We start from the raw sequence: 23,604 nt of genomic DNA on the forward strand, positions 1-23,604 counted from the left end.
GGCGGCAAATTAGAAGACAGTCATTGAAAGGGATAATGACGCACTTGGGAATGACATTGTTAGCATGAAGAGTGAACAAATTGTGGTCACAAAGCACTCGAAGATTCTAACAACACTTTAAAACCCATGTAAGAAACTAGTCAAACTGAAAATGCGGTTTTCTTTTCTCAAATATTAATGAAGTTATAATTCTATTGTGTTTATTGCTTCTACACAATTAATTTATTTCTTGCAAACTACGTAAATACTTTTAATTGATACCAATGCAGTAAAAAAAACCAAAAGCGCATGATCGTGTGTGATTATATAAATAAATATGACTGTTCAGTCAAAAATGGTTTTATGTAGTACATTTCGAAGTTTAAATAGTTCTAATAATTAGGGTACAAATGAAACTTTTCTATTTGTATGACTATTTTAAACACTGTATTGACATCACTGACTGTTCATTCGCGAACAATCCTCACGATTCCTAAAATCAACATCTCATGCACATAATAGAAACAGAACCGCAAAACCATAAATGTACATAAAAAACTCATCTCTCATTCCGTTTTCCTCTATTCACTTTTAGTAATACCCGCCAATTCATGAGATGCTGTTGCAGCAATAGATCGTCATGTTCAGTTCTGTTCAACTCCTGCATACACCTTGAACCTGTAAGTGATTCCCGTTTTCAGTCCACTTCTAGACTATAGTAGAACAATGAACAACTGCCGAAAATCATCATGAGAACAAAAGTGCTCCTCCTGTAGGATGAGCATTCGAGATCGAAATCATTGCTGCCGTGTCAGTGTGAAAATTAACTCATTATCATTGTCAGTGAACTGTTGTTACATTTCGTCTATCATAATCAACTCGAAAAGCTTTCCGATCATTAATCGATGTTTCTTCTGTTTCTTCTCTTTTTTGGTGCTTTCTCATCATCATGTTGTTGTAATACAACAACCGAAAAAAAAACAAACCATCCCATTACTACAACTGACCTCATCGTGTCTGTGTTTGTGTCTATTGCTCATCATGCGTAATCTTTGCGCTCTGTGTAAAATATTGAAAAACTCTCTTCTTCGCTCATCTTCTACCATTGAACTGCCTTCGGTACATCGTTTCGGTTGACGTACGTGTATGTGTAACTACGCTATTGTTCTAACGTATGCTTATTGTGTATATACTAATAACTATTCCCGTTTGTGAACGTAGTTCTTTTTAGCAATAGTGAAACCTTAACAGCGTAACCATCTTTTTCAGCTCATCATCGCCTTTCCGCCTCATCATAGTATCGAACAGCTGTGGCTGCATCATCACCACTTAGACGCTTAGAGCATCTCTTTCCAGATCCTTGTTAGTATCATTACTGTGTGGTTGAATTGTAGCTACTGAATATCAACTAGATTGGACTGTGTATAATCCTGCTCCTGGTAAATCCTCGATGAAAGAATCATTTGTACAATTTAGGGGAAACATTGTATGGTTTAAGAGTGCAATTGAGTGTGTGGCTAGTGTGAGAAATGTTTTGCCAGATTGATCTCTGAGTGATTATTGTATTCACTAACTCGCAATGGTCTTCTTAGTTTTGAGACATTCTACAAATCAAATAACCACCATGCTAATAGCAAATTTCGTACTCTTTCGGTTGAAATAGTTTAATTATGACCATAGTTTGTTAAACGTCAGACTCATTCCCAGTCACATTACTCGATTCCAGGAAATGAGAAAGCGGATTCACTTGCCAAGATAGACGCTATGAAACTTCAGTGTACTGCCGTTCTACGCATATTTGTCCCGCGGTCCATAAGCAGTGATGGAAAGTGGCGAAGGCTTCATCTGAACTGGAACAAAAACAAAACCAAACGCTCCCGAGCGTCAGAGCGCTGGCTTACTCGCATCTGTCGACTCCCGAGTAACTGAAGCAAAAAGTGATTCGCGAACGTGTTCGGAGCTGCTCAGAGTCATATTGCGCTTTTGGGAAAAAAAAAGCTGCTTACCCTCCGAGATTTATGGTTTTCAAGGGCTTTTGACTACAAACTAGTAGTTTACTATCGATATGATGGTTATACAATTAATTTGTCTGTCAAAACCATAATAAATCACGCCTTGCTCGGTTACTCGCGAGTAAACGCTCGCGAACTTGTTGCTACTTCTTTTGACATGTTCTCCCGAGCAGACGGGTGCGGGCTTACTCACACCTAGCCAGATCCCGAGTCTGTGATGTTTGTTATGCGTTGGTATACACTCGTGAGCTGCTTCGTGATGCGAACTTTTCCAGCACTGTCCATAAGGTTTACATAGAACATGGAACAAGTAGGCGTAGAAGCCCAGTATAGGACATATAAAATTCACTCAAGCCCATTTCTCAGAAAAAACGGTCAACTTAATTCAGTTTTATTTCCACCAGTTCTCAATCGATTTATTCGAATATTTTTGGGAACGTTTGAAGTTATGAGAAAACTATAGAATTCAAAGATTAGAGAATTTTGAGGATAAAAATGCACCAAGATGAAATGACAAACCTAGCAGAAAAAGTATGCTTTAAATCATCTTAGCGTCATCAGCACAGTTATTTATCGAGTGATAAGGAACAAATGCACTGAAGACACCAACATAATTTGACGCGTTGTTTACTTGCTACATCACTTTTTCTCTTGGTGCATTTTTACTGAAAATAATCCGCTTTGCAGGATTTACTCCGGAGGCTCTTTAAAAGATTCTTTCAGGAGCTGCCCCAAGCGTTATCCATGATTTTTCTCAGCATACTCCACGACTTTCTCTGGAGCTTTCTTCAGGAATATCTCAAAAAATCGTTCAAGCATTACTTCATGGACTCATTAATAGATTTCTACAGTAATTCCTCCAAAGATAATCCAAGAACTATACTTCCAAAACTAATAAAAAAGAAACAAAAGTTCCTGCCAAAACGTCTTGAGAGTTTAACGAAAATTGACGAAATTTCTTATGTTTATACGTTGTTTCTACTAGGGATTGTTCCACATTTCTACGAAACTTCCTCAAATGATTCCCTCTGTAACTCCCCTGTGGATTATTTCACTAAACCAAGCAATTCTCCGTTTCTCTTGGCATTCCCCAAAGAATTTCCAGAGTCTTCTATATGAATTTATGTAAAGATTCCTTCAGAAACCGCTCTGAAGATTTCTCCAGCAATTCTTCCACGGATTTGTCAATAGATATCCACACCAATACTACCACATTTTTAGAAAACCTACAGAAACAGCTACAAAAAGTACTTCCGTCCCATTATTTTCACATTTTTTTTTTTTTTCAAAACATATGCTTTCATACGATTTATACAAGTAACTGGCTATCAGTACATCACCAGAAATACTATGGAATAGCAGTAATTTCATCAAGGACTCCAAAGGATAAAAGTCCAGGAAAACTCCAAACATTCCTGTAGATTTTCTTTTCCTGTAGTTCTTCTAGTAATTGATTCTGTTTTTCTCAATAATTACTTCATTGATTGTCACTGGGCATATGTGAAGGTTTTCTTGAAAGAAACCCACAAGAATTCTGCTAAAAATTCCTGCAGATGTTTTCTTGGATATTTCTCTTAAAGTTCCTCGAAAAATTCCTTCTGGAGTTTCGCCATGCATGTCTTCACAAATTTATCAAGAAATTTCTCTGGACAGTCGCTCTTCAACTCTCGATCGGGTCGTTTAGGGTAACTCGGTGTAATACGCCCCAACCGGGCAATACGCCCTTCTTTATTTTCACGGGATTGAGACTTCTTTCACACGTAAATATAATAACATATCATAAATATTCGTGAAAAAATGATATTTTGCATGATTGGTGGATTGAATCACAAACAAGTTTGATAAATTATACTTTAAATTTCATGTAAACATCAATAAAATCTTGTTTTATACAATTTTGGCGACCTGTAGCTAAAAATTGTGACGTGCTGGAACATTTCTGAGAACGGCACCAAATTCAGCGAACCAAAATCTACTAGAGACACATAATTTGATCCTTGAGACACGCAAATATGTCATTTTTGTTACGCTGTGTAATGAATGAAAATTGTACGTTTGCGAAGGACACTTTCCACGCACATCTACGCCAAGATATCGTAATTTCTAACTCTTAAATATTTCCAAAGCAATGTAGAACACAGAATGTTCAATTGTATAAAAAAAAAACATAAATTTGACTGATAATACCATTAAAATTATACCTGAAAAGTTATAGAAAGTTGATATAATTTATTGGTGAAAAATTGAGATATTTAAAACATTTTTACAAAGCCCTGTATCATAGTTTTTTAAGTGTTATATGACTGTCTTATACATTAACTAGAAAAGTATTTGATTAAACTGCTATGTATGCGAGAAATTTATTTCAACAAATTATTGATTTTTTGAAAACGTGTTTTCTAAAATTATTATTATGTTGTCGCGTTACGAAAATTGCCTAATTTTCTACATTGTAGAAACAAAGTTCTTATAGAGCTCATATATTTTGGATTTTCTTCCTACTCGTCAAGATACGTGTTTTCATAAAAAAAGATCTTAAATCAGACCACTCTTCGAAAAGTTACAATAGATGCAAAATTATGGTGTTGCGTTAAGTTAATTTAAACCGTAAATTTCCAGGACGAACCTACTATTGTCAAAATGCTCGTTCATACCATCTTGACCTTGAGCTTGATTGGCCACCCGTGGTTGCTATTCCAGTATCGCCAGGTCAGCTGCACTTACACAAGGAACCAACCAGGTGACTGCTTGGGACTAACAGACATCCTCAGTGTATAAAGGCTTGTGATCTTCTATTTTTTTAAGCGATAATGGCGCTTGCTACGTCAGGTTGCTGACCAATGAGGGGAAAAGGAAGAAATGGATGTTACATTTACTGGCACACTGTAGTCCGTATTTACCACTGCATCTACACCAGTCCATGCGAAAGGTGTAGGAGTGGTAATTTTATGGCAGAGAGGCTTACTTTGTAGGTTTGCAGACTGCCTATGTATCAGGCGCAAGGGAAGGCGTGCTATAATGATGGACAAATGCAAGCGTAGGGGAACGGTTTTTTGTCCGTTTCTGGTTCTAGCAAATACTACGAACGAATAAATCAACTGTGACAGATTTAGAGAGGTAGATAGAAGCAAGAGAAAGACACAACTACAAAATATAAGGAAAGAGACAAGCCTGGGATTGAACTCATGACCACCATTAGACCACCAACCCCGTCTGCAGCAATGCTCCAACCGACTTACAAAATTTTTGTTTTTTAGTACAAGGGAATAGTTGTAGCTTTAAGCTTTGGTACGCTCTGTTGAAGCTGTCCCCGATTTTTGTGAGATGCAAATGTGTCTATGTTTCCTCGTTTTTCACTAAAAGCAGATCAAACAGCTCTAATTTTTTGAATGTGCTTGTTGGCTAGTGACACACATGTTGGAGAATACTTAGCTCCGATGGTAAACGACCTGGTTATCCAGATAAAAATCCGGAACATCCGTAAAATGATCAATGCATGAATTTAGTAAACTCATCAGAATTCCTTATTTTAGAACGTAAGAAATTATTTGAAAAAAAAGAGAAAAAAACACATTTTCGCATTTCACAAAAACGCGGAGGGTTTCAGCGGAGTGGTGCCAACGTTTAAAGCTAGTATAACTATTTTCTTTTAGTAAAAGCTAAACATTTCTAAAATCGTTTGGATAATTGCTGGGAATGAGCGTTTTGAAAATTGTTCGTTCTGACATTTTATGAGTTAAGATTAAAGATGGGCAAAACGGCTCATTTCAGTGAACGGATCCGATCCGAATAACCCATTTTGGTGAACCGGATCTTTTGACCGGTTCAGTGCCGAGCGAAAGAAAAAGATCGGTTTAAAGCTCCCCCAAATTAAAGCACCTTTTCACGGCGACAGCGACAAACAATCGTCGCGATTTTGTTGATGTTTCGATGCAAGCACTGTTTGATGCGCGTGTCTAAGCCACACAGCGACGCGATTTTGTAACGATTTACGTCGCGTCAGTCTAGATGGTTCCAAACAAGAGTGCTCACATTGGCACAACAACGAAATCGCGGAGATTTTTTGTCTCCGTCGCTGAAAAATATCGTGTTGATTTAGGGGTACCTTCACTCCCTGTTGCGCGACATGCGTCGTTCCTTTCGTATCTCTCTCTCTCTCTCTCATTCTTCGTACATTTTTTACCAGAAACTCACGATGCACTCGCCCGACTATCCGAACCAAAAGAAAGAAGCAAATAATGTGCTTGCCATTCAAGTGGGCACTTTTTTTCTATATCCTACATCTCCCTGTTGGCAAGTGGGCGGGACAAATTTGCCTGTCTATGCTGAGAGCGCAGAGAGCACGGTCTGAAGAAAACAACGCTTGCATGAGTTGCGTGTCGCACAAAGCAAGGCACGTGTCAAGCATAATAATTAAGTCGAGAAACGAACGAAGTAGAATAGGGGAAAATAATCGGTTCGTTCTTTTTCCGGATAACTTTCTGTCTGATCCGTGCTGATCAAATAAACCGACTCTCGTCAAAAAAAAGCCACGGATTACTCGTTCTTTTGAGTGATCCGGATCTTTTGAACGACTCCGATTCTTTTGGCCCATCTCTAGTTAACATGTATTCATTCGCCTAATAATTTTATCTGACAGCTCCTCTGTGCGACAGAATTTCAAGATATTTAGATCACCATTTTGAGACCCTATACGTCCTCAACAACTTTGCTAAAAACATGATCCTCAAAATACTATATGGAAACGTTGAGATATTATTGGCCTAATATTAGGTCCCATTTGGCAATAACAGCTTTCTGTTAATAACTGTGGAAGTGCCCATTCCACAGTTAACTGAGCAGCAGGTCTGTCCCAATGAGGACGTAATGCCAATAAAAAATAAGCACAAGATTAGGTAAGCACAAGATTAGGTTAATGCGGCAAAATTGCGGATTGAGCGCAGGCCTCTACAACGTAGTTGGAAATACCATCTTCAAAAAAGTTCAAAGGAACGGTTCAAAAGTTTTGCACAAAAACTAGGTGCAATAACCCCACTATACAACAGTTCTAAAGATTTCTCAGTCCACCACTCGAAAACTATTGTCTTCTACAAGTTTCTGAATATAATATTCTCAAATAACGTTTGAAACATTTAGCCCAATTATCAGATCCATTGACTCCATTGACCGTAAACGTCTGTCTGCTGACTTTGCCGAAAGCATACTTAAAAAAAAACCATCGTTGATAGATTAACATTACGTTATTGATCAATCAAATTCAAACACTCTACCATGTGTCAAAATCAGAGTTTGGATTGTAATCCAAATAAACCGATCAAACCATATTCAGAGAATGTGACAGTTCATGAATCGTAACAGTTCGTGGCACATCGCATTCGGAGAGCTCTATGAATGTTTATATTCATTCTCTCGCATGGTACGTGACGAGATAGCGTTCAAGAGCATTAAGGTGAAGATGAATCGAAGGCAAAACTCAAATTTTCAAGAGCACAAATCTGGAGAACCGAACATCTGTTTGAGCTGACCAATCGATTAAGTTTTCAGCTCAAATGGGTGTCTGGTTCTTCAGATTCATGCTCTTAAATATTTTACGTTTGGCTTCAATTCATCTTCACCTTAACTTTCATTGACGACAACGATATCGCTTTATGGTTTGCTTAAAATTGGTAACAACTTGCATGCTTTCTGGTAATGCAGCCCTTAGCAACTTAATTATAACCTCTATAGGTTCATATAACACCCTTTTGGTCGCAAATATTGTATAGAAAATGGAACATATTCGCTTATGTTTCTTGATCAGCATGGGAGAGTGTCGGCGAATGTAACACCTTATGACACACAGTGCTCAACACCAAATAGAGGACGGTGTGTGTCTTTATTATTTTTATCGCGTCTCATTATCTGCCACGAATATTAAAAGTCTTGCGTGTTATGTGAATGTGAGCGCATTCAAAGGATACAATTGTTTCGTGTGTAGAAGTTCGTTAAATTTTCCAATTCCTGGTCAAAATTCAACATTATTCGCACCGAATTCGAAGGTACCGTACCGGAAACACTCTCAAAATATCTCACAGAAACATCTAAGTATCATTGCAAACAATTTAGTCAAATTTCTATGGTGACTTCAAGCGCCATCTGCACGTCATCCTAAAAATGCTTCACAGAAACTTTTTATTAATTTTGACCAGTATCAGATCCATTTACTCCACTGCGCGGCAGAATGTTTAAAGTATTAAACATAAAACAATACTATATATACATTCTTTTCGAAATATGAAGGCAACAACGTGGGCTTTGTAGCCGTGCGGTTAGTGTCGCCAAGGCATTTAGGCGCATCGTGCTAAGAAGTGTGGGTTCGATTCCCGCCACATGCCGAATAACTTTTCGTGAGGAATGTTATTCGACTGTGCCACTGGGCGTTGCATGCTAGTTCTTAGTCTAGTGTGGATTTTCCTTCAAAGGGCGAACAGCCCACTGAAAGCATTAACGTGTAGTGTCTTTAAAAAAAACATTACCGATTTTGTCAATAAAATAAAAAAAATGCTTAATGCTTTTTGCGTAACGCGACACCATTTGCAGAACCAAGCATGGGAAACATTCACTCGAATATTGCGTTTCTCTTGCTCACTTCCACAAGCGGTCAAGAGCGAGATTGCCGTTTCTCCAACCAAGCTGAGTGTTTCAATTTCCAATGCGCTTTCTTCATGTTCGCCGAGCGACAAGTTAGACAAAAACGGCAACAGAATGATTCGCTACCGACTCTTTGTGTCGAAGGCATCCGATTGCTGCAGCGAATGATTCTTTACATTCCGATTCCGCACGAGTGGCATTCGTATTTGAGAGCTGAAGAGCGTTCACTGACTGGAAATACACAAGGCGAAATGTTTCAGTGAACGCAAAATCTTTACATTTCGCAGGAAGCATTCGGTGATTGAATGGCGAACGCGATCTTTCGTGTCTCCCATTTAGGAGCGGATGGTGTTCTCTCCGCTTCGTACATCTTTTCATTTTCGGTTTATCTCAATCGTTTGCGATTCGTCGGGATTGCGTTCACCCTAGTAGCGTTCGGCAGTCACCGAACATTCGGTGGCAGCAGAAACTTTGCAGATATTTTATCGGTAGCGTTCGGATGAGTGAGTGAATTTTCCCATGCTTGTGCAGAACCCTGTTGGAAGATGAACGTAACGCGGCGCACATAAAATAAAATCAATGAGATTCTGCAAGTATTTAATATTTTCATTCAGTTTGACGTCACATACTGCCCTTATGTAATACATTGCAGGACTGCCCTTAACAAACCCGGATTCTAAAACGTATATCTGAGCAGATATAGGCGATTAAAGAGTGATGTTTGAAAAAAGGCATTTCAGCGATGGTGGCGCGTTACGAAATGCAACTTCTTTTATTAACCATATATACAGAGTTAAGTTTCAAAATGAATGTCACAACATTAAGTACATCTAATATACAATCTATGACACCTGTTTAATCACATGGTCACAAGGCATATTTCCGAAAATAGGCCTTGTTTGATAATGAAAGCTGGTCCCTCGTGGTGTCGCGTTACGCTGGAATGTGTCTATACGCAATTTTTCTACAGTTTGTAAACATGTTTCTCGTAGGATAAAAGCGACTGCAGTTAGGGCGCGTCAATACGATATCGCGATGTCATCGGTGGTGATTATGAGTATATAATCTGTGATACTCGTCGTGTGGAGTCGAAGACTTCGTACTTGTAAGCAAATCGGATTGACTAGTCTCAGCTAAATCCACTGACTTCCATCTGCTAATAGTTTTTAAAGATAAGGGCCACCAATCATCCTTCAAAAGCTGTCTTCGTTGCAACTCTCATCCGTTGAGTGCTGAGCAAAAGCTCTCACCGTACCTCCCATCGAATAATAGTAGCCTGCCTCTTCTGACAGTTTGGTGACAACGAGCGGTGGCTCTGATGATGTTTGAGTTTTGAGTTTTATTAATGAAATTAAGTGCAAAGATAATTTTAGAAACATAATCGCTGTCAAGTGCTTGTCATGTAGTTGGCGGCTGCCAGAGAACGGGTCGAATCGAGCGAGTGATGTTCTGGGGCTGGTGCTGGTAAACTGTGCAGTGAAGTGTATAATCTCGTTTGAGAGCTTTAGTGTTAGCTTGAGCGTGTTTAGTTTGATTCCTCTCGAGAAGATTTGCTACCGATCGGTAAATGTGATTTGATGTGCTGATGCTCACTGAATGGGATGAGATAATAAAATTACCTGACTAAATGTGATTATTTTGCAGCTAATTTGGCAGGATAGACGATATGTGTTAAACTGTGATTGGGGAGGAAATTGAAAAGTTGATAAAATGAACATGTATTTTGTTACAACAATTTGTGGTCATCTATGAACCTACGTATATCAGGTATCAAAAGACCAGCTCCAGAAATTAGGAGTTTTGTGTCATCGGCTTTTATAGAGCCTATTTCATAATCTTACTTGAAGAGGTACGGAAGGGGAAGTTATAATTGAAGAATTTAGGGCAAGAAAAGGGGAAATTGCAAAGGCAAAATGAGTGCATATTTAAACGGCACTCATAACAACTGCAAAACGAAAAATCGATTATAGCACCCCAGTAGCCTATTTTTTCTAAGATATACTGTAATTGTTTACAGAACTTTCAACCATTGAACACATTGGTAAAACTATGAGGCCTAATTATATCGTTATTTTAGGAAACATATGCTGATATTTGTATATTATATTAAACGAAGGAAATTAAGATAAAATCATTTCCTCCAATTCATCGCCTTCGAGTGTCCTCTGAGGTATTACAATAAGCCCTTCAAAGTACATCAACTTCCAATCAACCCGTTGAGAAAATGATGAAGGCTATTTCCATCTTCACCCTTCCATTAGCATAAAACGAGACGGAAGGCCCCCATCACGATAAAGGACCAACAAAGCCAGGAAAATAATTTCTACAGAATTAGACCTTTGTCCTCGCCGGTTGAGTTTCTCTGGTTGATTATATCATGACAATGTCTGTCCCCTCTTCTCGTGATGTGCGCGGTTGTCGTCACTCAAGTCAAGTAGAGAGATCGGGTCCCACTTCCATCCTATCGGATGAGTCCCCAATTGAGGCAGTGATTTACAAGAAAATTAATTTAGGATATAATTGTGTATTCGGTTACATAATAAGATAACTTTTGTTATTGCCACGCGCAAGCCCTTCAAACCGCGCCTTCTTCATTTTTATTGTCGAAGATACGTTCGTTCTCAACGTTTACGCAGTGTATAGAGCAAGGTGGGGCAAAAGTTCGATCTTGGTGAAATAATCAAAGTTTCGAGATTTATTTTATCTTCTTCTTCTTTTTCTTCTTCTTGGCATTACGTCTTCACTGGGACAGAGCCTGCTCCACAGCTTCGATAAGCACTTCCACAGGCAGGTGCGATGATATTTTATGCCCAGGGAAGTCAAGAAAATTTCAATTACGAAAAAAACCTAGACCTACTGTGAATCGAAGCCAGACACCTTCAGCAAGACTTTGCTTTGTAGCCGCGGACTCTAATCACTTAGGCTTAGGAAGGCCCCGTTACCCCACTCGAACTTTTGCCCCACCTTACTCTAATGAAAACGAAGCAAAAACTGTGTGATAAAGGATTTCTGCGCGCCGAGTCAGACAATTTCCGTCCAAAGGAAGGGACAGACAACCAGCCAGCCAGCCTGCCAGACGACCGCATATCTGCTCTGCGCTCAATGACTGCTTTGCGGCTGTGGTTAAATCCTGCTGCTGTTGTTATCAATTGTCCTTATCTAGGGATCGTCTCTGCCGTTGTCCTTGTCGATGTCGTCGTCGTCGTCGTCGTTTGTGGTAGCTCTTCGGTTGTTATCATAGTCTCTGGCTGCAATTGAGATTCAAGTTCGAATAACTGAACACCGAACATTTGAGAACGCTTGTTCAGTTTTCAACAGTATAATCTTCTTTGAATGTGTTCAATCTGAAGAGTTCTAACAGTAATACGATGTAGGAACTTTCAATAGCCTTCAAATTTATTTGCACAAATAAAATTTGATGCACGTAAAAGTTGATGAATGGTCGAATGTCCATGTGGGAATCATAACTGTTCGTTGGCAAAAAATGAATTTTTATTGATGTGGACCATCATTCTGTTCAAATTGACTTTTCTTTAAGTTTACTGATAGAGGAAAGCAAGCTGATTGGACGAAATCTGGGAGCTTCTGCAGGATTTTTGTCTGGTTTTATAACTGGTACAACTTTGGCATTTTTCCATTTATCAGGAAAATATGCCAACTGAAAACATTTGTTAAATATATTAACCAAGAATAAAGTTTCTTCATTAGGATGTGAAAAATTCCATCATCCATGCGATGCTTCATATTTTTAAATTTTTAAATAATATTCCTCATTTCTTACAAATAAGGAGTTGTGTTTGATCCTTCGACCTTGACGCTTGCTCCTGCGGGGGCCGGCGATGAGGGCAAGATCAAACATGTCGCGCATCGGTCGAGTAAAGTGAAAAAGTGCCGCGTTCGATTAGTTCTTTTTGATCTTTCGACCTTGACGCTTGCTCCTGGGCAGTGCGTCAAGAAAGCCCGAGCAGTCGTCACTTGTTTTCCCTCTCGGGTCGCGCGCCTTTTTTCTCTGAGTGCTTTTATATAGCCGAGCAAACGAGTGAAGCTGAAAGTGGATTGTTGCTGCTCAAGGATGACGGATCAATTGGTGAGCTCGTTTCATGCTACTATTTCTAATCTATAAAATATGTATGACTGCGCCTGTGTCGACATAAACTCTGATTCATAAATTATTTATGTTTAACATTTTTTTGTTTTCAAAACATCTTTTTCCTTTTACCTTTATTTTTGTAATTAAAAAAACTTTGAATGGTTCTACACTACGAGTGTAGACTTGCGAAAGGTTCACTTTATTCAACAAACTTTGAAAGGTTCGTCACGTCAAGTGTCGGCATAATTTTTCTCTACATGGATATTGTTCATATCAAATGAAAATATTATATTTACATATAAGCATGTTTATATCTCACCAATAATTACTTGTCATGGTCTAATCGCTTATCAAAAAGAATCCTGTGACCCAACGATCCTCCCCATTAACAAACATCCCTCCCAGTAACCTTTGTGGAGATGCAGAGGCAAACACGGTCTCCAAATAGCAAAGGTTACACACTAACATTCCTTCCCCCTATCCCACCTGACTGCAAGGTCGTGGCCGGCGCCGTTATTGACCCTGTATAAATAGAGGCACTGAATTATGCACACTGAAGAAGATTACGGCCATTCCCAGCCGAACTTCTAGTTGATTCTTTGTGCATTTTCACTGACTTCGGTCAATCACGGAATAGCAACCATTGATATGTGTAGTCAGTCTAAGCTAAGCTAAGCTAGCTAAGCTAATATTCCTCATTTCTTTCAAATAAGTCTCTAAAAATTTCCTAAAACGTTCACTCGAAATTCTGATCCTTGGTTTTCAACTGGACTAGTGAGTCCTAAATTAGAATTGTGCGCACTTTAAAACTGCATAGCAAGTTTTAATGCTTTTTCACAATAAGTTGGTAATAATTTGTTTTCCTTTTTCTTTGCCGGAATTAGCTTCGAAGATTTTTTTCAAAATATTTGATAATTTCCATATGGGCTTAAAGTCAGGGTCCATTTGAGGAATTTTAATTTTACAATTTTTGTTTTCTTGTTGAGTAAAACGTTTTTTAATTCCTTTTTGTAGGTCATGTCAAACGATTTTCATAGCAGGATTTTGAGTATGTTGAAATTGGCATTTGGAATACGTTGGAACCATCCAGAATTCTGGATGATAAAATATATGGAGAGAAAAAAATACTTGACAAAATTTCTCCCATAGTAGTACCGTTTCAGCTCATATTCCGAACACTGCATTATGATTTTGAGGTTCCTTGCTTTTCGTGTCTGGTGATAATGATTTTCCGTATTAAAATTAACTTAAGAAATCTATGCATGAATTACTCGAGGGTCGATGTACCAATAGCCGCATAGCTAAGAACAAATTTTCGTATAAAATCGAAAAAGAACGCTAACGTCATTATTTTTACATCATCTGAAATTGAGGGGAAAATATGAAAACTCAAGCGTGTGCTAGAATAAGGGTGTAAGTCGCATGATCGATTTCTCTTCATCGATCCTCTCTTCTGTGAATAAAGGTGACAAGATGGAAGTTCGTCAGCATTTTTTCACTTTAGACCGCTTGGTAGCGATGCAATCTTGCATCCTGTAGACAAAAACTGCGGACAAACTTCCAGCTTGTCACCTTTATTCACAGTAGAGAGGATCGATAAAGAGAAATCGATCATGCGACTTACGCCCTTATTCTAGCACACGCTTGAACTACGAAAACGGCTAAAATATTAACGTCCCATAAAAAAATATAAAATTTCCATAAAAAATGCAAAATTTGCCAGTAAATAAACAAGGGTAAAATCAACAGAAAAGTTAAAAATTTACATAAAAAAATAAAGAAGTGCAAAGAAAAAACAAAATTTTCCATAAATAAAAAAATTTTGAGCAATAAATAGATTCAAAAGTGCAGTAGAATCGACAAAAATTTCACTTAAATATATCGAATTTAACATTTAAAAACCTCAAAATGTCCCTATTTTCTTCACAAAAAGCAAGAAATAATTATAGATAAACCACAAAAAAAGCCAAAATTTGCAATAAATGATTAATAATAAGCCCACAATAAATCAAAAATTTCCATTCAAAAAATCAAAAAAAGCAATAACAGTAAATGCAAAGTTGCAATAAACAAACCCAACTGAGCAATTCAAAATAACAATCAATACATGAAAATGTTGTAGAAATTTCCAACATTTAAGTAAAACTTTCCATAAAAATAACGTAATTTTCCAATAATGAGTAATAATGTGTGTAATGGATTTCATAAATTTTTTTTTTTCTTTCTTTATTAACGAGATTTTTAGCCCTGGGCTAGTTCATCTCGGGACCAACGACTTTACTTCCCTTCCGAAGGAAGTCGTCACTGAAATTTTTAGTGACTATCTCGGGGATGGGATTCGATCCCAGGTCCTCGGCGTGAGAGGCGTGTGTTCTAATAAATTTTCAGTCAAACTGAAGCATTGTTTTCACAATTGGAGCTAATTAGTCGTCGTATGTAGATGTAGTAATTGCATTTTAGAGTTCGATAACTAATTACGTAAGAATTTAGGGGAGGGGAGAGCGGGGAGATTGGCCGGGTTTGAAAAAATATTTCTTACCATGTAGAAAAAAATATTTAGGAAAAAACTCATCAATCGAAGTATACACGGTGTGTTTCGTAGAACAAGTTTATTACAAAAAAATAGGTAAGTCTGAAACTTCTCCACAATAAAGTGTAGGTTTCTCGCGTTCATTTGCTGCTAAAACCAAAATAATCGGTCGGGGGGTCCAGAGTAATTTTTTTTTGTTTGATTTCGAGAGACTTGCACATATGTTTGAATTTGCCTATTTATGTGTTTATGTACATTAGGGCGGTTCAAAATTAAAAAAATGTTTGAGAATCCAATCTCACATATGTTCCTTACTATCCCTACTATAAAAATAGTGTTCTGTGAAATTCGCAGCTTTATAGGTGGTGATTTGAGGTGGCCCAAAGACAATGTAGGTTTATATGGAAATTACTATGAAGAAATTTTGAGGTATGTTCCAAACACGCTTGTACTGTAATGTAAGTACAAACTTATTATCCCATTGTAAATGAGCTCTTGAAACCATAATAAAGAAATTTGCTGAAGAGAGAAATTCAATTCGACAGATAGCAGAAGAGATATTCATGAGTTTGTTTGCTATTATTTAGCTTAACCCCTCTACCGGCAGCTTCATTTTTTCAGCACAAAAATATATTTGAATCACAATAACTTTTTTGTTTCTCTATATTTTTCCACCATTTTTTCACAACTTCTCAAAAAACTCTTCTACTTTTGGAATCTATGTCGGTATTGACCATTGGTCAACTGGTTTTAAAAATATTTCGGTGTTCCTTGGGGGACCGACACTTCCCATATAAAATTTCAATATGATGTTTTAAGAAGTTTTCAAGATCTCGTTACGGCTAGAGTGGTACCAAAAACATAAAAGCTCATTGCTCAAAAACAGTTACACCGATTTGTTTAATTTCTTCACAATAGACTTTCATCAAAGTTTAGTTTTGAAAAGCGAATAACCGAATATGAGAAAAAATCTGTAGCCAGAGAAAATTACGAGAGTTATGGCTATGCGTCGGTCCCCCAAGGAATTTTGGAATATCTCCGAATATAGATGACCAATGCTCAAAACCGATACAGATTCTGAAAATAAGAGAGTTTTTTGAGAAGTTGAGGATTTTTTTTTTTTAAATATTGAGAAACAAAAAAGTTATCGCGATTTGAATATTTTGAAAAAATGAAGCTGCCGGTAGAGGGGTTTATATGGGGTTATAGTACTGCAAACAAGTACAAAAATCCCAAACCCATTTTAGCCTCATGATGTTAGTTTCTGATCTTTTCATAAGCACTGTGCCATAAAGTAACATAAAAAATATATGATTTGAAACTTCTCAAATACCATCCAAATTAGCGTTTTTTGTCAGCGCCATGGGGCAAGTATATTACATGTCTTATAACAAGGTTTATCACATGCGAAGCTCTTTACTTGTTAATTCGAATAACTGAAATTGTGTTGTTTGAAAGGCGGATAAGTCACTTTTGTAACGAGTAAAAAGAGAAATCTCGCATAATTTATGATCTCGTCCTAAAAGCCATAGCTTGTTATTACTGAGTAAACGAATAGATTTACACTTTATTTCACAATGCTACGACGAAGAGAAGATCCTCCTCTGTCTCCCAGCGGTGACAGTTTTTATTTTGGTTCGTTTATCTGCTTAATAACAACGAGCTACACACTCGGTTATCAATGGTTTTAAGGGTGAATATACATAGAAGCCAAACCTCGAATTTTCAAAAGCACAAGTCTAGAGAAGCAGACAACCGGTAACTCACTGGTCACTCGCTGGTGGCGACTAATCAATAAAATGTTCAACGCAAAAGGTTGTCAGGTTCTCAAGATACAAATCTACAAACAAGCTCTTGAAAATTCGAGGTTTGATATCGATGCATCTTCACCTATTAAAAATATTTCCTAATAACTTCTTACATCATTATGACCAAATTAAGTACAATTTTCAAGGTTTTTCGTGGACAATAACTAAAATAACGTTTGAGACAGTTTTGCAATTATGCGTATATCATATGTCATATATGCTTATTACAGCTCTTTTGAGCAAGAACAACTTTACCTTCCAAGCCAAGGTGTTCAAATGGTTTGATCTTGCAGTTTTTCCCGTATCTATGTTCAACGCAATGTGTGTCGGTACAAAAACACATATCCATGTATACTTCACACAAAATAAAAAAAAATGTTCTGGACCCCCCGACCGGTTATTTTGATTTTGGTCGCAAATGAAAGAGCAAAGTCTAATTGTTTTTAGTTCGAAATTTCAGACTTACCTATTTTTTTGTAATAAAGTCACTCCACAAAGACACCGTGAGTATACACATTTCTGCAACTGCTGTGGGCAGTTACTTTACTGATGCTTAGTTTGTAAACATCAGTTCCCTGGCTGGTGGGGCATGAGAGCATAAGCTTCAACCATCAATGTAGTTGGACATAACCAAAGCAGTGACATAAGTGTTCCTAATATTGGAAGATTAGATATCCCATGTTCCATGTTTCATTTCAACTTTGCCGAAATAATTAAAATTGTAGCGCCTAACGATGGGGTGTATTAAAAAACATTTTTTTGTGATTTTTCGAAACCTCGCCTGCCCTCCATGTATGATTTTTTGTATGAAACATTATTTTTTTCTATATGGCAAGAAATATTTTTTCAAACCCGGCCAATCTCACCGCTCTCCCCTCCCCTAAATTCTTACGTAATTAATTATCGAACTCTAAAATGCAATTACTACATCTACATACGACGACTAATTAGTTCCAATTGTGAAAACAATGCTTCAGTTTGACTGAAAATTTATGAAATTCATTACACACATTATTACTCGTTATTGGAAAATTACGTTATTTTTATGGAAAGTTTTACTTAAATATTGGAATTTTTTTCAACATTTTCATGTATTAATTGTCATTTTGAATTGCTCAGTTGGGTTTGTTTATTGCAACTTTGCATTTACTGCTATTGCTCTTTTTGATTTTTTGAATGGATATTTTTGATTTATTGTGGGCTTATTATTAATCATTTATTGCAAATTTTGGCTTTTTTTGTGGTTTATCTATAATTATTTCTTGCTTTTTGTGAAGAAAATAGGGACATTTTGAGGTTTTTAAATGTAAAATTCGATATTTTTTAGTGAGATTATTGTCGATTCTACTGCACTTTTGAATCTATTTATTGCTCAAAATTTTTTTATTTATGGAAAATTTTGTTTTTTGTTTGCACTTCTTTATTTTTTTATGTAAATTTTTAACTTTTCTGTTGATTTTACCCTTGTTTATTTACTGGCAAATTTTGCATTTTTTATGGAAATTTTATATTTTTTTATGGAACGATTAATTGTCTGCCCTACGAAAACTGACATGTTTGTATTTAATATCGCTTGTGCCACTAATTATTCACCGACTTGGCATTTTCATATAGCTGCCATTTCGTCAATTTCCATTCGATTTTTTTGAAACCACCTTCAGTTGACTTTAAAAAGGTACTAGTTATTTGTCATAAATGGACAATGCTGAATTCGGAACCATACCGAAGATATTCTGGGTTGTACTGGGGTCTCGAGAGGGCTTATTTTAGGAAATGTGATTATTATTTTACTTATAGCAGTTATAAAACCAAAGTTTTTATGTAAAATCTAACATAATGATCGATTGTCATCATTTAAATATAATTTGAATTAGAGGACCGTTCCGAAACACCGTAGTCGGTTCCGCCAAGGCCCCTTTGAGGACATTTCCGTTTCATGTCCAAAACATACCGTGGGATGTTTTAACCTTCATGAACTCGAGGGAACTCAGAAATAGATGAAGCATTAGTTTATTATCAACTGATTTGCCTACTGAAGGAGCTGAAATTCCCTACATTTTTATTGGCACAGGAGTTTTCTTGAGTGAATCCATTTGAAATTAAAAGATCCCAACGGCTACATGAAGGAAGAAATTAGCTTGTGAATGAGCATGATCAACCTAATGGGTATGATTATTAAGCAAGCGATTGTTAACTGAAAAATTAGAATCGCTGGAGATTCTGCCTGGGGAATTCCGGCTACAAAAAAATGTTGCCATTTATCTGCTTGGCACGTCCTTTTTTCATTCTTGCCACTTCTAGTGATAGTTTTAAAACCCACTTTTATGGAAGAAAGTGATGAATTAAGAGATTCACTCTTGTATCTGTTCGTGGTTGCAACCATATTCAGTGAATAGAAGGGGTTTTCCCAAAACGGTGTCCATGATGGATTACTAACGCTAGCTTTCGCTAACGGATCCAACGAAAAATCGAAACCACGAGTCGAAACAAGGATAGAAAAGGGATAAATATCTATATTTTGAAAGTTCTCAAAACCAAAAATTCGTTTGCTCTTCTGAATTAAAATCACATAAAATGAAAAACCTCAAATTTTGAGCCAAACATATTAAGATTTAGAGGTGGCGCAAGCGACTTGAAGGTGAATTTTTCAAGTTATGAAATATGACCTTCAGTAAAGCCTTCATAACTTATAATCCATAATTTTCTAACAAATTTTGAAGCTCTAAAGATCATTCTGGGGCCTTCCTTAGCCGAGTGGTTAGAGTCCGCGGCTACAAAGCAAAGCCATGCTGAAGGTATCTGGGTTCGACGGTCGGTCCAGAATCTTTTCGTAATGAAAATTTCCCTGACCTTCCTGGGCATAGAGTATCATCGTACCTGCCACACGATATACGCATGCGAAAATGGCAACTTTGGCAAAGAAAGCTCTCAGTTAATCACTGTGGAAGTGATCATGAGAACACTAAGCTGCGAAGCAGGCTCTGTCCCAGTGAGGACGTAAATGTCAAGAAGAAGAAGAATCATTCTCTTTACAATGAAATTTTAGAAATATTTAAAACCAATTTCAGTCTTAGTTAAAAGTAGTTCTCTTCAAATTTTTCCTTTTCTACTAAAAAAAATCATCTTTGTTTAACCAAAACTTCATGAATACTCGTCCTATTTTTGTTCTTTTTAAATGCCTTAAAAACTAATTTAGTTGTTACAAACTATGTATACAACAAATATAATTGAAACATTGTTTTGACCATGTTATTTAACAAAAAATACCAAAAAACACGATTTTTAATGGAAAAAATCAAATTTCTTTGAATTGTTGAATTTTTTAATCTAATATTACATTTCACTGTTTAATTAAAGTTTTTTATCTTGCTGTAACTGTAAATTAAAATATGCATAAATTTTTGAAAATTTTTAGACAAACTTAAAAAATATAATATTATCCGTTTGAAATTCATGCTGTTGGGCAGATTTTGCTAAATAACTATTTCAAAACAATATTTTGAATTAATTTGTTGTGCTCACAGTTTAAAGGCAACTATATTTGCTTCAAAACCATTTAAAAATATTTGGAAACGGTTGAGTATTCATGATGTTATGGTCAAACAAAGATGTTTTTTAGTTAAAAAAAGGAAAATTTTTAGAGAACTATTTCTAACTATAGGGTGCCCATAAAGTATGGGCACGACTTTTATAATGACAACCATACTACTTTTACAAACACTCAAATATTTTTATATTTTTTAGATTTCTATAGGCTATTTCAATCAGCATCTGTGATAAATTTGTTCGATTCAATAATCGTTTACATTGATAATTTTGATTTTAGAAAACCAATTCTTATCTTGTCAGCACAGACCGTACATTTTGTTTTTGTTGAAAAATAACTAGTAAAATATGTTTCTATCTGAATATCTTGAAATGTACATCCTCTTCCATTCGTAGGTTTCACAGATGTTCTGTTGATACAATTTACAGTTTTGATATTTTTGAAGACAATTTGTAATTGTTATGTAAATGCTCATCGTTAATAAGTAGCATAGTGTATTAAGAATGCAATACATGATTTTTCGTAGATAGATTCCTCACCATCTTATTGGAAATGATCATAGAACGACCAGGCTGTCTAAATTATGCATGTCCAAGTTAATTCTACCCCATTACCCCGAATGCCATTTCCCAGAATGCCACCACCCCGAATTCCATTACCCCCAATGTACCATTACCCCGAATTCCATCACCCCGAATGCTTTTTCCCCGAATTTACAATTATCTTCACATGATGATATTGATGACATTTCCCCATGATATTGGAATTCGGGGTAATGTCATTTGGGGTGATGGATCATTCGGGGTTTTGGAATTCGGGGTAATGGCGTTCGGGTTAATGGCATTCGGGGTAATGGGATTCGGGGTAATGGGGTAGAATCATATAAGATATACGACACTCTGGTTTAATATAATTAGACCATTCGAGCAGTAAACTGGTTTTCGTGGAGGCCGCTCGACAACGAAATTTATGTAAAATCAGTGAACTTGCGAATGATCTTAGATAAATTCTGGGAGCATAACTTGCAGACTCACCATCTGTTTTTCAAGGCGATTTAAGATTCAGTGAAAAAAAAATGAGCTGAGGCAGATAATGTCGAACTTTATTTTTCAACGAAACTAATTAGCCTGATACGTTCAAAGATGAAGTTGTTGCTATGCCCATATGTTCCTTCTTCTTCTTGACATTACGTCCTTACTGGGACAGAGCCTGCTTCTCAGCTTAGTGTTCAATTACCTCTTACACAGTTAATAATTGAGAGCTTTCTTTGCCAAAGTTACCATTTTCGCATTTGTATATCGTGTGACAGGTACGATGATACTCTATGCCCAGGGAAGTTTCCATTACGAGAAGATCCTGGACCGACAGGGATATCGAACCAAAACGCCTTCAGCAAGACTTTGCTTAGTAGCCATGGACTCTAACCACTTGACTAAGAGATCCTTACTGAAAAAATAGGCGCTGTCTTATTTGGAATGTGGAATCTCAAAAAAGAATAACATGACCCCAATGCTTTTATTTCAGAATTGTATCCTGATTGCCCTACTATTTTTTGTACAACCCTTGAGAGCTAATCAAACCATCTTAACGCGATTTCCGGGAAAAATCTCAAACCACGAGTGCAGGAATCCCATCATCCCGCCTCGCCTCTTCCTAGCTTAGATGAAGCGAAGCCCCCCAGATCACCCATTTTATGCTTCTTGCCGTGTGCTGCAAAACATATTTCATGCGGCTTTTGTAATGCAAAGCATGTCTAATGCTAAAAATGTTCAACATCACCAGAATGCGGCCCTCCGGCATCCCGTTACGTACCTATACACCGGTACCGATATATGCCACCTACAACATAAAGTCACCAGCACTGGCACTGGGCTGATCGAGTCACAGAGGGGACGAAAGGGAAGGCCGCGGCAAACTTGACAGTGAATGAAAGACGACCGAAAGCGAGCCTTGAGATGGAGCCAAAAAAGAAAATCTGCAACACAAAGCTTGTAGGTGAGCACGGGGAGTCATGAGTGGAACAGCATCCACTTTCAAATACCGTGAAATGGGGTAACATTGGTCAGCGGGGTATCACGTATCGAAATGGCATTTCTCGTAAAAATATCAAATCCACATTATTAGTGAACATATTTTCCATGCAGGGAGGATGCTTCTCCTTCTTAATTTAATAAACTTATATGTAAGTTAAGTTTTAAGTAAAGTTTATTTGTTCATGCATTAATTTTTCAACATTTCGAAACAATAATTTGCATAAAAAATTTAAAATTTTAAGAAGTTGGAAAAAGTTGGGACAAAATTTCGAGTGGAGCAAGAGTTTCTTTTCAATATTTCTAGGGCAATTCAATACAAAATAAATAAATCTCAAGGTGACTACTGGCTTTTGACGTAAGGAACTTTCATCCAAATATTGTAAATATCTGTCAAGATTTGGAAAAACCGCACCAAGTGCCAAAACAATTATTTTGAGATATATAACTTTAAAGTCCACTACCAATCCGTCTTGTGTCCTTTAGACCTTTTGTCCATTCCACTTTTTGTTTTACAAGCTTTCGGGCTTAATCATGATGTTTTGTCATAGCTGTTGATCACTATTTCTGTAAAAATGCTTATGCGTCTGACATCTGAGAATTCAAATTCTCAAAATTTGAAAAAAGCTAATGTATTTTTGCTAACAAAAATATGTGATTTTTCCAAACATCAAAGAACGATTGACTACACCAACAATAAACGGATTTTTTGTTGGTTTCTCTACTCGTAACTTTAAATTTATTCTACCTATTTTTTATTAATGTTGTTGGTACAGAAAAATGAGGGGCTTTAGCCTTTTTTCGATAGCGTTTTTAGTTTTTTTTTTCCAAATGTACAAATGAAAATAATTGGAAGGGGATTTTTTATCCAGTGCTTGATAAAAAAAAAAAAACAAAAAAATATCATCATGTGCATGTTTACAGGAACTTTTTGAGTAATATCTAGAAAACGCTATTCAATATAACCCCGTTTATCGG

General features: G+C 36.8%; 1 protein-coding gene across 9 annotated transcripts in view; it reads left to right on the forward strand.

Annotated features, from left to right (window-relative positions):
- Nucleotides 1-23,604, forward strand: part of LOC5564449 (protein still life, isoforms C/SIF type 2) — a 560,183-nt gene that overhangs the window by 51,505 nt on the left and 485,074 nt on the right. For 6 of the 9 annotated variants that reach the window (XM_021842095.1, XM_021842091.1, XM_021842094.1 and 3 more), the window contains exon 3: nt 575-659. The exons of 1 other annotated variant lie outside the window; for it this stretch is intronic. The gene's annotated coding sequence lies outside the window, so the exon portion shown is untranslated. Of the gene's footprint in view, nt 1-574; nt 660-1,200; nt 1,342-23,604 lie in introns of all 9 variants that reach the window. 2 more of the 9 variants (XM_021842102.1, XM_021842103.1) reach the window with 2 other exon arrangements.

Source organism: Aedes aegypti, chromosome 2, assembly GCF_002204515.2.
Source record: "Aedes aegypti strain LVP_AGWG chromosome 2, AaegL5.0 Primary Assembly, whole genome shotgun sequence".
Classification (NCBI taxonomy): domain Eukaryota; kingdom Metazoa; phylum Arthropoda; class Insecta; order Diptera; family Culicidae; genus Aedes; species Aedes aegypti.